The following is a 16,815-nucleotide window of genomic DNA, read 5'->3' on the forward strand; positions in this document are numbered from 1 at the left end:
GAGACTGCAAAAGATAGCTGCCTAAGCAGCCTAAGCCTTCCAGCACCTATCTACCGAACCAGTGCTGAGCTACCGATCCAACTACCGCCTCATGCAACCCCTCAAAGAGGAACCGTTACAACTTGTTACAAGTCACCTGTGACATAACTCTTGCACTAGATCACACTAAAAGCCAGCCACTCAGGTAGCAGGCAATCCAGTTGCCTCCTCACTGCAATCAGGCCCCACTAGGTGGACGTTGCACTTCCAGTGGATAGAAATCTGTCTGTGGTCATCTGAAGCAGAAGCAGCAGCTGTCAGCTGTCTATCACACCTGACACCACGCTGTAACAACCGCGATCGGAGCTGACTCCGATTGCGGGTGTTAACCCCTTTCATGCCGTGGTAAAGCATGACCATGGCGTGTAAGGGTGTTCCTGCTGTGGATCGGATCCCCCGTGCCGCTTACCGGGGGATCCGATCCTCTTCTGGGCAGTCCCGAAGTCTGCCGTGTGCTCCGGGGCTTCCCGATGTCCCTGCCAGTCAGATCCATTCCGGGTCTGACTGTAAACTGTTTGCGCATGCTCTGCATGCGCAGACAGTTTACACTGCTCTACAATGAAAAAGTAATGTAGAGCAGTGTATTGAACTTGAACCAGCGATCAGAGCATCACTGGTTCAAGTTCAAGTAAGTATAAGTAAAAACATGTAAAAAAGTTAACACATTAGAATAAATAAAAAATAAATACATAAAAATATAAGCCCCTAAAATGACATTTTCCCATAAAAACACTTAATAAACTATAAAAAACACAAATACACAAAAAACCTCCACATATTTGGTATTGCCACATCCGTAACAATCTGTATAAAAAACAGAATCATCACTGGACCTGCACGTTAAACGCGGGGGGGAAAAAGCGCAAAAAACGTTCCGAAAAAAGATAATTTTAAATGAGTACCTTTAAAAAATCTAAAAAGTGATTAAAAAAATGTTACACACTCTAACATAAGACCACTAAAAAGAACAATCCTTCTCGCAAAAAATAAACCCCTAATCAGATTTGTAAGCCGAAAAATAAAAAAGTTATGCATTTGAAAGTCAGTGATGCTAAAATTTAATTTTTGCCTAATTACTTTTACATTCAGTAAAATGGGAATTTAAAAAAAAAAAAAAACTATATAAATAAGGTCTTTTCGTAATCGTGGATACCCATAGAATAAAAATAATATACTATTTTTACGGTATGGTAAAAAAAATACAAAAAAAGTTCCTAAAAATTGATGATTTTCATTTCCTCCACCAACAAAGAGTTAATAAAATCTCACCAATTAGCTATAGATGCCCCAAAATTTTTTACCAGAAAAGTGCATCTCATATGACAAAAAATAAGCCCCTATAGGTCCACAATAAAAAAAACAATGTGGCATAGCAAATCTGATCTGATAGCACCTCCTTCCCTTCTATGCCCGGCCGTGCGCCCATACATCCTCTGAAAGTCAATTAGAAGTTGAGCAGGTCCATCTAAATATTAGTTTTGGTGATTTTCCCAAAAATTTGAAAAATGGCACCCAAATTCTGAGCCTCATAACATTCTAGTAAAATATGTGGAATCTTAAAAAACCATGCCAACATAAAGCAGACATTTGGGAAATGTAAGTTATGAATTTATTTTGGTGCTATGACTATCTGCATCAAAAGTAGAGAATTTAGAACTTTGAAAATAACGAATTTTTCCAAATTTTTGCCAAATTTAGTTTTTTTCATAATTAAACACAAAAGATATCATCCAAATGTTTAAACTAATTTGAAGTACAATATGTCATGAGAAAATCTCAAAATCCCCTGGATATCTTGTATTGTTCCAAAGCTATAACCACTTATAGTGACACAGAGCAGAATTGAAAAATGGGGCCGTGTCCTTAAGGCCAAAATAGGCTGAGTCCCGTAGGGGTTAATTGTCCCAATGCCAAATGTATATACTGAATCCTATTCTAACCTGGAATGCATTATTAAATTATCTCATTATTGCTTCTAAATGTACCTGCTGAATGATAAAGACCAACTTACAATATGTAAATATAAATGTTCTGATAATGGTCACCCATGGAGCCTCATGGAGTACATTCTTATAAGTCTGCTCAAAACACAAAGGTGTTTTAATGTTTACAAGTCTTTTATTGTTTGGGATAGAATGAATGAACTGTATATTATTTTATGGCTCTTCTTCTAATTTGTTTGCAGTTGTGATAACTAAAAGGAAAGGCAATGATTTATTAAATATATGAATTCATCATCCATCTAACAATTAGAGAACATTATGAAGGGACCATGTTTAAAGAGGTTTTCCATGCCATACATAAAGCTGCTTAGATGCACTTTGTGTGAAAATAATTACCATTTCCAAATGTTCACATACACACACATGGGGGAATCCACTGACAGGGGGTACAGAACATAATCAGACCCCTTGAAATTTTTACTGTTTGTTTCATTGCAGGCACATAGATAAGATTTAAAAAAATAATTTTTTTGCTCATTAATTTACACTCAGCACCCCATCTGTACAGAAAAATAGAAATGTAGATAAGAAAAACTGAAATATGATCATAAGTATTCAGACCCTTTTTCATGACACTCATATTTAACTCAAATGCTGTCAGTTTCCTTCTGATCCTCTTCAAGTTTGTTCTACTCCTTCATTTGAGTACTGCTGTATTTAATTAAACTGATTGGACTTTATTAGAAAAAGCACACACCTGTCTATATAAGACCTTACAGATCACAGTGCATGTCACTGCATATGAGAATTATGAGGTCAAAGGAATTGCCCAAGAAGCTCAGAGACAGAATTGTGACAAGGCACAGATACGCCTAGGTTGTAAAAAAATTTCTGCAGCACTCAAGGTTTTTAAGAGCACAGTGGCTCCATAATCTTTAAATAGAAGAAGTTTGGGACGACCAAAGCTATTTCTCGACCTGTCTGTCCAGCCAAACAAAGCAACTTGAGGAAACTGGAGAGGATCTGCAAGGAAAAATGGCAGAGAAGCCCCAAAACCAGGTGTGAAAAACTTGTTGCAAGTCTCATGGCAGTACTAGCTCAAAAGGTGCTTTTCTCTGTGTAGATGAGATGCACAGTGTACATTACATTGATCTTACTAATTGGCTGCAATGAAACAAAGAGTGAAATATTTAAGAAGGTCTGAATGCTTTAAGTATCCACTATAAATAATACATTCCTACATACTTCATTGGTCAGAATTTGCCTCTATACAAAGTTCATGTAAATGCTGAGGTCAGCCAGTGATTTGTCATTTGTGCAGATGTCAGCACGGAGGCCATTGATGTTGCAGGAACAGGGTTTGTTATACACCAGAAACCCACATGTAAGGGTTCTGATTAAAAATTACTCTACTCACATGTATTTAACTCCACAGATGCCACCTTGTTAAAAGCTCTGACATCTTAGAGCTTAGTCACTAACTTGGTTTAAGTATTATCAGAATAAGCTACATGTGGTGCACGTACATGTATTAGGCTTGTCATGTAGCACATGTGTAGCTTTTCATATTCAGCTGTGATGCCCCACAAATAATCCTAATAATATATTTATATTTGAATTTCTCCTTAGTAATTGTGCTGTTTAATAAACTGCACCCATTACTGAGGTCAGAGCTAAATGTTAGCTGGTAAAAAAGGCTAACAGTAATCTACTTACCACAACTCTGGAACACATCGCCGCCAGGGTTTCCTGGTACAGCCAGGTACAATCCAGTACCTGGACATCTATAGATACTGAATGATCTACGATAACTGGGCTGACTTAGGCTATATTCACACTGCCGTTGCCCGCCCGTACCGTACCGTAGCGGGCAACGGCAGTGTACGGGGAGAGGAGGAGGAGGTGAGCGCAGCTCACCCCCGCCTCTCTCCATAGCAACCTATGGCGCACGGCGCCGTATTACGGGAAAAGATAGGACATGTCCTATCTTTTTCCCGGGGACGGAACGGTACGATGCCGCACGTGTGCCGTGCGCCCATAGAAGTGTATGGGGGACGTATATCGGCCGTATATACGGCGGCCGTATATACGTCCCCCATACGTTCGTGTGAATATAGCCTTAGCAATAGCCAAGAAGAATACACAAAACAGGCTTCCAGGATACAGTATTACCGGAGTAGGCAATATATTAGTCTATGTGGGAGTAAGGAGGAAGATGAAAGGTAAGGCCAGTTTTTACATTAGTTCTTGATCACAGACGGGTGAAGTGCTGTGCCACAGACTGATATCTCTGCTGGGGACTAGCTCTGTATGATATTAACAGGTTCGCGACCGCCCGCCGTGTATTCACGGCGGCGGTCGCGTCGCGCTGCATGGAGAGGGCTCACGGGCTGAGCCCTCTCCATAGCCGGTAAGTCTCTACTGCATATTGCACCGATCGCGGGTGTTTTCACAGCGTGGGCTGCCGGCAAAGCTGCCGGCAGCCTCAAACAGATAGCGGCGCATGGGCGCCGCCATCTTACCTGGGATCGCCGCTCCCCGTGACGTCATCGGGGGGCGGCGATCCGTCTCCATGGTAGCCTCGGGTCTTCCGAAGACCCGAGGCTATTTCGTTTTAACCCCTTCATTACAATGTGCTGATAGCACATTGTAATGAATGAGGAAGAAAATCCCCATATACTGCCATACTGTAGTATGGCAGTATATGATAGGATCGATCAGACAACCTAGGGTTAAAGTACCCTAGGGAGTCTGAAAAATAATATAAATAAAAATAAAAAAAAGTTTAAAAAAAAAAAATTATAATAAAAAAACCTAAAATTTCAAATCACCCCCCTTTCCCTAGAACTGACATAAATATAAATAAACAGTAAAAATCATAAACACATCAGGTATCGATGCGTCCGAAAATGCCCGATCTATCAAAATATGATAACGGTTTTTCAATGCGTTTAACCCCGTAACGGAAAATAGCGTCCAAAGTCGAAAATGGCACTTTTTTGCCATTTTGAAAAATCTAAAAAAATCTATAAAAAGTGATCAAAAGGTCATACAGTCCTAAAAATGATATCTTTGAACATATTATCAAATTTTGAAAAAAAGTACACCACCCACAGCTCCGTACACCATAGTATAAAAAAGTTATTAGCGCCAGAAGTTGGCAAAATCAAAAAAATTATTTTTGTACAGGAGGTTTTAATTTTTGTAAATGTATGAAAACTTTATAAAACCTATACAAATTTGGTATCCCCTTAATCGTACCGACCCAAAGAATAAAGTAGACATGTCATTTGGGGCGCTCAGTGAAAGACGTAATATCCAAGCCCACAAGAAAATGGCGCAAATGCGTTTTTTCACCATTTTCATTGCATTTGGAATTTTTTTCCCGCTTCTGAGTGCATGGCATGGAATATTTAATACCATCATTATGAAGTGCAATTTGTTACGCAGAAAACAAGCCGTCACACAGCTCTTTACGTGTAAAAATAAAAAAGTTATAGATTTTTGAAGGTGGGGAGTGAAAAATGGACATGAAAAAACAGGAAAGGGCCCGGTCCTTAACCGGTTAATATATGATGCATGGAGTTCTAGTTTCCCCGATATGCGTCAGAAACAACACTTTGCTGTTGGCTCTGCTGTATATTGGGCAAACAATATAAATATTATGCACAGACTTCAGTCCCCCACAGAGTGATCAGTCCTTGGCACAGCGCTGATCATGGACTAATGTGAAACCAGCGTAAGGCTACATTCACACAATGTATGCCCTCTGTACCTTAGTATGGCGGGCATACTTTGGCGCCGGGGAGAGGAGGAGGGTGAGAGCGACGTTTACCCCGGCCCCTCTCCATAGAGTAACATAGAGCCCAGCGCCGTATTCCATTCCAAGATAGGACATGACTATCTTTCTACAAGCTGTGGAACAGTACGGTGCTGCATGTGAGCTGCACCGTACCACTCCCATATGGTGCCGTGAGGCCATTGCGGTGTGTGTATATATATATATATATATATATATATATATGTCCCCTATACATTCATGTGAATGTAGCCTAAGTATGAGGGATGAAATTGCATGCATTGAGTTTTCCCTTTTCTGTATACACTGTTCAATAATAAAGTTCTCTCCCTTTGCTCTCTCCCCATTTATTAGATTGTGTTATTTTACCTAGCACATTTCCTTGCCCCTTGACTACATGACAGTTCATCATAGGTGCTTAGCCCACTGTTTATTTAACCCCTTAACGCTCTGCGCCATAGCTCTACGGCGCAGAGGTATAAGGGATGTATGAAGAGGGCTCACGGACTGAGTCCTCATCATACAGAGGTGGGGGTTTTTGCATTTTGCACAAAACCCCCACCGCTAATAACCGCCGGCGCGGGCGCCGCCATCTTTTTTCCGATCGCCGTGCCCCCGAACGTCATCGGGGGGCGGCGATTGGTTGCCATGGTAGCCTCGGGTCTTCTTTTGACACGAGGCTACATGGCTTATGCAGGTTCGTTACAATGAGCCAGTGGCTCATTGTAATGTATGACCTGCAAAAATGCCATATATTGCAATACTGTAGTATTGCAGTATATGGTGGGAGCAATCTGACCATCTAGGGTTAATGTACCCTAGATGGTCTAAAAAATAGTGAAAAAAAAAAGAAAAAAAAAAGTTTAAAAAATAAAAAAAATTTATAAAATATTAAAAGTTCAAAGAACGGATATAAAACATAATAAACAGTAAAAATCACAAACATATTAGGTATCGCCGATCTATCAAAATATAAAAACGGTTACGGGCGGCGGTGACCTCCGAGGCGGGAAATGGCGCCCAAATGTCCGAAATGCGACTTTTACACCTTTTTACATAACATAAAAAATGAAATAAAAAATGATCAAAATGTCGCACAGACCTCAAAATAGTAGCAATGAAAACTTCGCCTCATTTCACAAAAAATGACCCCTCACACATCTCCGTGCGCCAAAGTATGAAAAAGTTATTAGCGTCAGAAAATGGCAAAAATTTTTTTTCTTTTTTGTACACATTCATTTAATTTTTGAAAATGTATTAAAACACAATAAAACCTATATAAATTTGGTATCATCGCGATCGCACCGAACCAAAGAATAAAGTAGGCATGTTATTTGGAGCGAAGAGTGAAAGTCGTAAAAACTGAGCCCACAAGAACGTGACGCACGTGCGGTTTTTTTTCAATTTTTCCACATTTGGAATATTTTTTCAGCTTCACAGTACACGGCATGTTAAAATAAATAACATCACGGGAAAGTAAAATTTGTTACGCACAAAATAAGCCCTCACACAGGTCTGTACACGTAAAAATGAAAAAGTTATGGATTTTTGAAGTTGGAGAGCGAGAAATGAGCCGAAAAACCCTGCGTCCTTAAGGGGTTAAAGGAAATCTACCATAAAAATCAAGCGTGATAAACCAGAAACATTTACTCTAGGTCTAGGCACCATGACTGTGGTAATCTTCTTATATTTGTTATCCATGACCTCCTGAGGGGCTGCCCTAGCACATTTACACTGTCTGACCCTCCCCTGCTTCCTCAGCACAGCTGGAAGTGCTTGCTGAAGTGCTCACTTTGTGAGCAGTGGGGAATGTTAGACACTGTACCATCTGTAAAGCCAGATTACACAGGGCCAATGATAGCCCCTTAGGCTCATTAGCATAATTGTAAAAGTTGATTTTAGAAGGAAGAAGGCTAAGGATAACAAGTATTATCACAGTTACAGTGCCTGGATCTATGAGTAAGTGTCCCCAGTTTTTCTTGCAGGATTTTCATGGTAGATTTACTTTAAGGTAGAGGTCAGTGCCCTCTGCATAACTTAGTCGTATGCTGAGTATTTGATCACTAACTAGCTATTTCATAGGTTCAGGCCAAACTGTCTGGAACTACATAGCATTCTATTCTCTGAACCTACATAGACACTGTCACAGATAATGCCGTAAGTCCCATGTGAAATTCTTTCTAGCAATGGGTTATGGGAAAATGCAGTAGAGTGCAAAAGCACTATAAGTGTCTAAGGCAGCATCAACACTAAAACCAGCCCTGCTTACTCTACTATATTGCTCTGCATTGAATAACATAGTTCATGGTGCTTATACTAGAAATAGTTCAAAAGCAAAATGTCAACAAAGCCTTCCAAGGGTTTTTCCAGGAATACGCATTGATAGGTTATTCTTATAAAAGCCCATCAATGTAGAGGTAAGTGGAAGCCTTCAGTGGAGTGTTGCTTCCCCTTAAATATTTTTTTTAACAATAAGAAACATTTGTGCCTGGTAACATAGTAAAAGTACAGAGAAAAAAAATCTAAATTAAATTAATGAAAATACATGTAACAATACAGTGGTTACATACAGTATATATGGCACATGAATCATCGGATATAACATACAATAAATTATACAAATGCATTATTTTTATAACATGCCTGAATGAATGTGTAATTTACTAATTTATTGCTAACGGTTGGTTTGGTCTGCAAGTCAGACAAGGGGACAATGCCATCTAGAGGACAAGCAAATCCTAGCAAGTGTTGGTGTGCAATGTTCATTTGTCTGCTTGTTCATTTTCTTAAAAGCTATATTTCCCCAGTTTCCAGTCCAGGGATAAAATCTGGACTCTTCAGGTGTGTGACCATCACAAACTATGGTGAATATTGATGTAAATTGGAAATTAATGGATACTCTTCATAATACCTGTTCTATAATTATTAGAGATGAGCGAACATACTCGTCCGAGCTTGATGCTCGTTCGAGCATTAGCGTACTCGAAACTGCTTGTTGCTCGGACGAATACTTCGCCCGCTCGAGAAAATGGCATCTCCCGCCGTTTTGCTTTTTGGCGGCCAGAAACAGAGCCAATCACAAGCCAAGAGACTCTGCACTCCACCCAGCATGACGTGGTACCCTTACACGTCGATAGCAGTGGTTGGCTGGCCAGATCAGGTGACCCTGGAATAGACTAGCCCCTGCCTGCGCTGCTCGGATCATTCTGTGTCTGGATGCCGCTAGGAAGAGAGCTGCTGCTGGTCAGGGAAAGCGTTAGGGTGTTCTATTAGAATAGTGTTAGGCAGGAGTGATTCTACAAGAACCCAACAGCCCTTCTTAGGGCTACAATAACGTTATACTTTTTTTTTTATTATTTGCTTGTGGCTGGGCTTGCTGGCACTAGTAGTGCAGCTAGTACCATATTGTGAGGAATTTGCAGGGGGACTTGCTACCGTTGTGTTTAGCTCTTAGTGACACACATATCCACCTCAAACACCGAAGTGGGACAATTTATTAGGGGTTTGAGTAGAATTAGGCACAGTCTGCAGTTTTTTTTTTTTTTTAGCTGTATTTCATTTTATAGCTCAAACTCATCTTGCAAAGCAGTGTGCTCTCATTGTAGGCTACAAAATAGCCATAGGAGAATCCCAACGGCTTACTTAGGCCTACAATAGCGTTATATTTTCCTTTTTTTTGTTTGCTTGTGGCTGGGCTTGCTGGCACTAGTAGTGCAGCTAGTACCATATTGTGAAGAATTTGCTGGGAGACCTGCGACCGTTGTGTTTAGCTCTTAGTGACACGCATATCCACCTCAAACACCGAAGTGGGACAATTTATTAGGGGTTTGAGTAGAATTAGGCAGAGTCTGCTGATTTATTTTTTTTTTAGCTGTATTTCATTTTATAGCTCAAACTCATCTTGCAAAGCAGTGTGCTCTCATTGTAGGCTACAAAATAGCCATAGGAGAACCCCAACGGCTTACTTAGGCCTACAATAGCGTTATATTTTCCTTTTTTTTGTTTGCTTGTGGCTGGGCTTGCTGGCACTAGTAGTGCAGCTAGTACCATACTGTGAGGAATTTGCTGGGAGACCTGCGACCGTTGTGTTTAGCTCTTAGTGACACGCATATCCACCTCAAACACCGAAGTGGGACAATTTATTAGGGGTTTGAGTAGAATTAGGCAGAGTCTGCTGATTTTTTTTTTTTTTTACCTTTATTTGATTTTATAGCTCAAACTCATCTTGCAAAGCACAAAATCCAGTTGTGTGCTGTCAGTGTAGGTTAGAAACTAGCCATAGCAATAGGATAGCATCGTTTTGTTAAAAAAAATAAAAAACAAAAAAAAAATAACAATACATTTTTTTTTTTCAAGTTTACACTTTAATTTGGAAAATGTTTAACCCGAGGGCTAGGGGTAGAGGACGAGGGCGTGGACGTGGGCGTCCAACTACTGCAGGGGTCAGAGGCCGTGGTCCTGGGCGGGTGAGACACCACCTGCTGATGGGGGAGCAGGGGAACGCCGCAGAGGTACACTCCCTAGGTTCATCTTGTCTCAAGTTACTGGGACTCGTGGTAGAGCACTGTTGAGGCCAGAACAGTGCGAAGAGGTGATGTCGTGGATTGCGGACAATGCTTCTAGCCTTCTCCACCTCAGCCTCCTTCCCCCCAGTCTGCCCCCTCCCACCAAAATTTGGCATTTGAACCGGCATACTCTGAGTAACTGTTTTCTGGACCCTTCCCACAGTCAAAAACCACTTGTCCTGCTGCTGCTGAGCTATTTTCCGATGCCCAGGTTTTCCAGCAGTCGCAGTCTGTGGGTGATGATGACATTATTCACGTAGTGGAAGAAGTGTGTAAAGAGGTGTCGGATGATGAGGAGACACGGTTGTCAGACAGTGGGGAAGTTGTTGTCAGGGCAGGAAGTCCGAGGGGGGAGCAGACTGAGGGATCGGAGGATGATGAGGTGACAGACCCAAGTTGGGTTGATAGGCCGGGTGAACACAGTGCTTCTGAGACGGAGGCGAGTCCTATAGCAGAACAGGTTGGAAGAGGCAGTGGTGGGGCCAGACGGAGAGGCAGGGCCAGAGCTGGTGCATCAGCGCCAAATGTTGCCCGTAGTCAAGCTCCCGTGGCGAGGGCTAGATTTTCAGAAGTCTGGAGGTTCTTTAAAGAAACACCGGATGACCGACGGACTGTGGTGTGCAACCTTTGCCAAACCAGGATCAGCAGGGGTTCCACCACTACTAGCTTAACTACCACCAGTATGCGCAGGCATCTGAATGCTAAACACCCCACTCAATGGCACCAAGCCCGTTCACATCCGGCCGGGCACACCACTGCTCCTTCCCCTGTGTCATCTGCTAGTCAGCCCCCTGCCCAGGACCCCGGCCCAAACACCTCCCGTGCGAAAACCCCATCTTCGCCTCCACGATCCTCCACAGCATCCACCAGCGTTCAGCTCTCCATACCCCAGACGCTGGAGCGCAAAAGGAGGTATAGCGCAACCCACCCACACACCCAAGCCCTCAACGTCCACAGTTGCTTAGCCTGGAGATGCTGCCCTATAGGCTGGTAGAGACCGAGGCCTTTCGAAACCTCATGGCGGCGGCTGCCCCTCGGTATTCGGTCCCCAGCCGCCACTACTTTTCCCGATGTGCCGTCCCAGCCCTGCACAAGCACGTGTCAGAGAACATCCTCCGTACCCTGACCAACGCCATTTCTGACAAGGTCCACCTGACCACGGACACGTGGACGAGTGCTGCCAGGCAGGGCCACTATATATCGCTGACGGCACATTGGGTTAACTTGGTGGAGGCTGGGACCGAGTCTGACCCTGGGGCTGGTCATATACTGCCGACGCCGAGGATTGCGGGGCCTACCTCGGTCCAGGTCTCAAAGGCCTACTTTGCCTCCTCCTCCAACCCCTCCTCCACCTCCTCCTCTGAATTACCATCCGTGGGCATGGCGCCATCAGTCGGTAGCTCTAGGCACAGCAGCAGTGCCATCGCTAAGCGACAGCAGGCGGTGCTCAAACTGCTGAGCCTAGGCGATAAAAGGCACACCGCCCAAGAGTTATTACAGGGCATCACGGCGCAGACTGATCTGTGGCTGGCACCGCTGAACCTGAAGCCAGGCATGGTTGTGTGTGACAACGGCCGTAACCTGGTGGCAGCTCTGCAACTCGGCAGACTGACACATGTGCCATGCCTGGCCCATGTGTTAAATCTCATAGTTCAGCGTTTCCTCAAGACATACCCCAATCTGTCTGATTTGCTCACGAAGGTGCGCCGCATCTGTGCGCATTTCAGGAAGTCCAGCACAGATGCTGCCACTCTCAGGGCAGCGCCGCCTCCAACTGCCCGCTCACCGACTGTTGTGCGACGTGCCCACGAGATGGAATTCAACACTAACCATGTTATCCAGAGTTTACCAGCAGCGCAGAGCGATTGTAGACTGCCAGATGTCAACTTCCACCAGAACTGGTAGTCAGGTCAGTCAGCTTCCTCAAGTCTACAATGAGGAGTGGACGTGGATGTCTGATATCTGTCAGGTGCTGAGTAACTTTGAGGAGTCAACACAGATGGTCAGTGGTGATGCCGCCATCATCAGCCTCACCATCCCGCTGCTTGGCCTGTTGAAAAACTCTCTGGTCAGCATGAAGTCGGAAGCTTTGCGCTCGTCACAAGAGACGGGGGAAGAAGATTCCCTTTTTGATAGCCAAAGGTCTGTTTCTCAGCGCATATCGGAGGAGGTGGAGGAGGATGAGGAGGAAGAGGAGGAGAATGTTGGCGAGACAGAAGAGGGGACCATTGTTCAGTCCTTCACTGTTCAGCGTGTATGGGCAGAAGAAGAGGAGTTGGAGGAGTTGGAGGAGGAGGAAATGGACAGTCAGGCCAGTGAGGGGAGGGAATTCTTGCGCGTTGGGACTCTGGCGCATATGGCAGATTTCATGCTAAGCTGCCTATCCCGTGACCCTCACGTTCAAAGAATTTATTCCAGCACCGATTACTGGGTATTCACTCTCCTGGACCCACGGTACAAGCAAAATCTTTCCACTCTCATCCCTGGAGAGGAAAGGAGTGTGAGAATGCATGAATACCAGCAGGCCCTGGTGCACAAGCTGAAACAGTATTTCCCTTCTGACAGCGCTAGCGGCAGAGGGCGTACTTCTGCGGGACAAGTAGCGAGGGAGAGTAGGCGACCAGGCAGCTTGTCCAGCACTGGCAGGGGTACGCTTTACAAGGCCTTTGCCAGTTTTATGTCACCCCAGCAAGACACTGTCACCTGTCCCCAGTCTCGGCAGAGTAGGGCTGATCTTTACAGAAAGATGGTGAGGGAGTACGTAGCTGACCATACCATCGTCCTAAATGATCACACAGCTCCCTACAACTACTGGGTTTCAAAGCTGGACATGTGGCACGAACTGGCGCTGTACGCCTTGGAGGTTCTTGCCTGCCCTGCCGCTAGCGTGTTGTCCGAGCGGGTTTTCAGTGCAGCTGGTGGCATCATCACCGATAAGCGTACACGCCTGTCGACTGACAGCGCTGACAGGCTGACGCTTATCAAGATGAATAAAGCCTGGATTTCTCCGCATTTCCATTCTCCACCAGGTGAAAGAAGCTGAATCTGAATAATGTATGCACTCCTCCTCCTCATTGTCCTCCTTCTCCTCCTCTTTGTACACTAAAACAGAGGAAACTGGCTATTTTTTTGCCAGGGCCAACTGGCTCTGGCTATAGTACTCTATGTATTTAATTTTTCTGGAGGGCCAACTACCCTGTCCTCTGTTTTAAACAATTTTTGGGAGTGCCACATACAGGCACTCAATCTATGTAATTTTTCTGGAGGACCAGCTACCTGCTCCTCTGGTTTGAAAACTTTCTTGGACTGCCACATACAGGCACTCAATTTATTTAATCTTTTTGGAGGACCAGCTACCTGCTCCTCTGCTTTGAAAACTTTTTTGGACTGCCACATACAGGCACTCAATCTATGTAATTTTTCTGGAGGACCGGCTACCTGCTCCTCTGGTTTGAAAACTTTTTTGGACTGCCACATACAGGCACTATCCAAATTAAATTGTCTCCATAGCAGCTTCCACACGTCGTCTTTTTAGCTGCCTTCACACGTTGTCTCCATTGCTACCTCCACACGTCATCACCATAGCTGCCTCCAAAAGTAGTCCATATAGCTGCCTCCATACATGGTCCCCTTATCAAACGAGCTGTGTCAGGCAGAATTTTGGATTGTTTTCATGGCTTCCATGTTAACTTTGTCGCAACCCTGCTGTGTAATCCACAAAATATACTGGCAAACTTTTATCATTTACCAATATTATTTCAGCGCTTCTTGCGCATCTGTTTACATTCCCCTCACCTGCCAGAACCCAAACTTATAAGAACGCTACTACACTTGATCTTATACAAAAGGTTCTTAGAAGTGCTGTTTGGGGAGTAGCCTAGAGACAGGGGCTTGGATTGGCGAAAGCTCGCCTGGCAGCGGAGCGCCAGCTCCATCCCAAGATCCAACTAACATAGTTTTAACTGCAGCACCTTTAATCTACTACTAGTTCACTGCCTCCATACATGGTCCCATTATCAAACGAGCTGTGTCAGGCAGAATTTTGGGTTGTTTTCATGGCTTCCACATCAAACTTGTTAAATTTGTCGCCACCCTGCTGTGTAATCCACAAAATATACTGGCAAACTTTTATCATTTACCAATATTATTTCAGCGCTTCTTGCGCATCTGTTTACATTCCCCTCACCCGCCAGAACCCAAACTTATAAGAACGCTACTACACTTGATCTTATACAAAAGGTTCTTAAAAGTGCTGTTTGGGGAGTAGCCTAGAGACAGGGGCTTGGATTGGCGAAAGCTCGCCTGGCAGCGGAGCGCCAGCTCCATCCCAAGATCCAACTAACATAGTTTTAACTGCAGCACCTTTAATCTACTACTAGTTCACTGCCTCCATATATGGTCCCCTTATCAAACGAGCTGTGTCAGGCAGAATTTTGGGTTGTTTTCATGGCTTCCTCATCAAACTTGTTAACTTTGTCGCCACCCTGCTGTGTAATCCACAAAATATACTGGCAAACTTTTATCATTTACCGATATTATTTGAGCGCTTCTTGCTCACCTCCTTTGGTTCCTCTCTGCCACCCATTGGTTTTAAGCCTGAGTTCATTTGGGGTATGTTGCCAAGACACTCTCTAGCCTGCCGCTGCCTCTGCATAGTCCCCTATAGTGTCAGGGTCAATTATTGGATGTTTTAGATGCTATCTAGCCTCATTTGGTCACTCTGTCATTGCCATGCTGTTGCCCATACTTTTGGCATAATGGTGCGATTAAGCAGCCTCAGAGGCATCCATGCATGCTGCCCCCGCTGTTTCCTGTCCATTTCCGTGGTGTTTCCATCCTTTTCTCGAATAACGAGTACCCGAGCATTTTAGTGCTCGCTCATCTCTAATAATTATGTATCATTTTATCCCTTTTACCTTTACATGTATTTTTCTATAAATTCATCAGTAGTGCAGCATAGTACACATAGTCAGGAAGAGATGGAAATACTAATATTAAGATTCTGTCGTCAGTAAAAGAAATCCAGACTGTTGCTTCTTCTGCCTTCCTGGGAATTCTCATGTAGTAGAAGCACCAAGCAGGTAGGTACACATCAGATACATTTTTTAATAGTATGTTCTCTGCAGGTATACATGCACTGACTTCATTGGGGCTCACAGCAATTAGTTATAAACTGAAATACATTATTACATGATTGAGTGTTTTAGTCTAAATTTTATTTTACAGTATGTCAGTGGCCAACCTCAAAGTTGATTTTACAAACTCTTTTACTTTAGAGATTATGTCTTACTTAATTTTAAACATTTTTATTACTTGTCCTTTTAAGCCTCTTTTATAACCTCCTTTGTTATTGCTGAATATAGTATGTATAATTACATCAATTTTACCATCAAATTAAAATTGACAGAGTCTTTATTCTGGTAGTTTATTCTGGAGTTCATTTTTAACTCAATGTTATAGACAATCTTCTGTTCATATTATGAATGTGCTACAACAGACACCAATACAATCTGCTTGAAGAAGGAAGAAAGGCAGGGGAAAAAAGAAATATACATGAACAAATTTCTTTAATATAGTACCATATAAACTCATGTATAAGCTGAGTTTTTCAGCACTTTCCGATGCTCCCCGAGACTCCACTTCATTCTCCTCTTCACATGTAACAGACTGTGCAAGTGCTCTGCCCGCGCACACTATGACGTCAGCAGCGGCGACACCACCACATCATAGTGTGTCGGTAGGTAGAGCGTATGAATGCGCCTCTGCCTGCTCTTTTACATGTGAAGAGTAAAAGGAAGTTGAGCCACATGGAGCATTGTGTAGCATAGGAAAATATTCAACCGAGGGGCTGCAGGGCAGTTTTTTTATTTGGGGGCTGTGTCAGGCATTTCGTTATTAGTGTGCTGAATTGGGCATTTCATTATTTGGGGCCTGCATCACACATTTCATTTTTAGTGGGCTGCAACAGGCATTTCATTATTAGTGGGCTACATCAGACATTTCATTACTAGGGAGTCGCTGCAGTGCATTTCATTACTAAGGGGTTCGCTGCAGTGCATTTCATTACTAGGGAGTTGCTGCAGTGCATGTCTTTGCTGGGGGAGAGCTGCATGGAACATGTCATTACTGAAGGAGGCTCTATGGCAGTGATGGCAAACCTTTTAGAGACCGAGTGCCCAAACTTCAACAAAGACCCACTTATTTATCGCAAAGTGCCAACACAGAAATGTAATTTTAATTAGTGATTTATACTCCCTTCTCTGTCACAGATTTCATTGATACCAGCACCTGAGGACACCAATAAAGCAGAAAATAGTCCCAGGTAGAGCTGTCACTTTAAAATAGCTCTGTGCACAGCAAGTCCTGGGCTGTCAGGGACTGCAGGAAGATACCTGGATGCATCTCTGGTAATGGCCTGAGTGCCCACAGAAAGGGTTCTAAGTGCCGCCTCTGGCACCAGTGCCATAGG

The 16,815-nt window shown here is 43.5% G+C and overlaps 1 protein-coding gene across 6 annotated transcripts in view; it reads right to left on the minus strand.

Annotated features, from left to right (window-relative positions):
* The window catches only part of DLGAP2 (DLG associated protein 2), a 628,408-nt gene that overhangs the window by 373,629 nt on the left and 237,964 nt on the right, over positions 1–16,815 (minus strand). The gene's annotated exons all lie outside the window — the stretch shown is intronic.

Source organism: Engystomops pustulosus, chromosome 3 (assembly GCF_040894005.1).
Source record: "Engystomops pustulosus chromosome 3, aEngPut4.maternal, whole genome shotgun sequence".
NCBI lineage: Eukaryota > Metazoa > Chordata > Amphibia > Anura > Leptodactylidae > Engystomops > Engystomops pustulosus.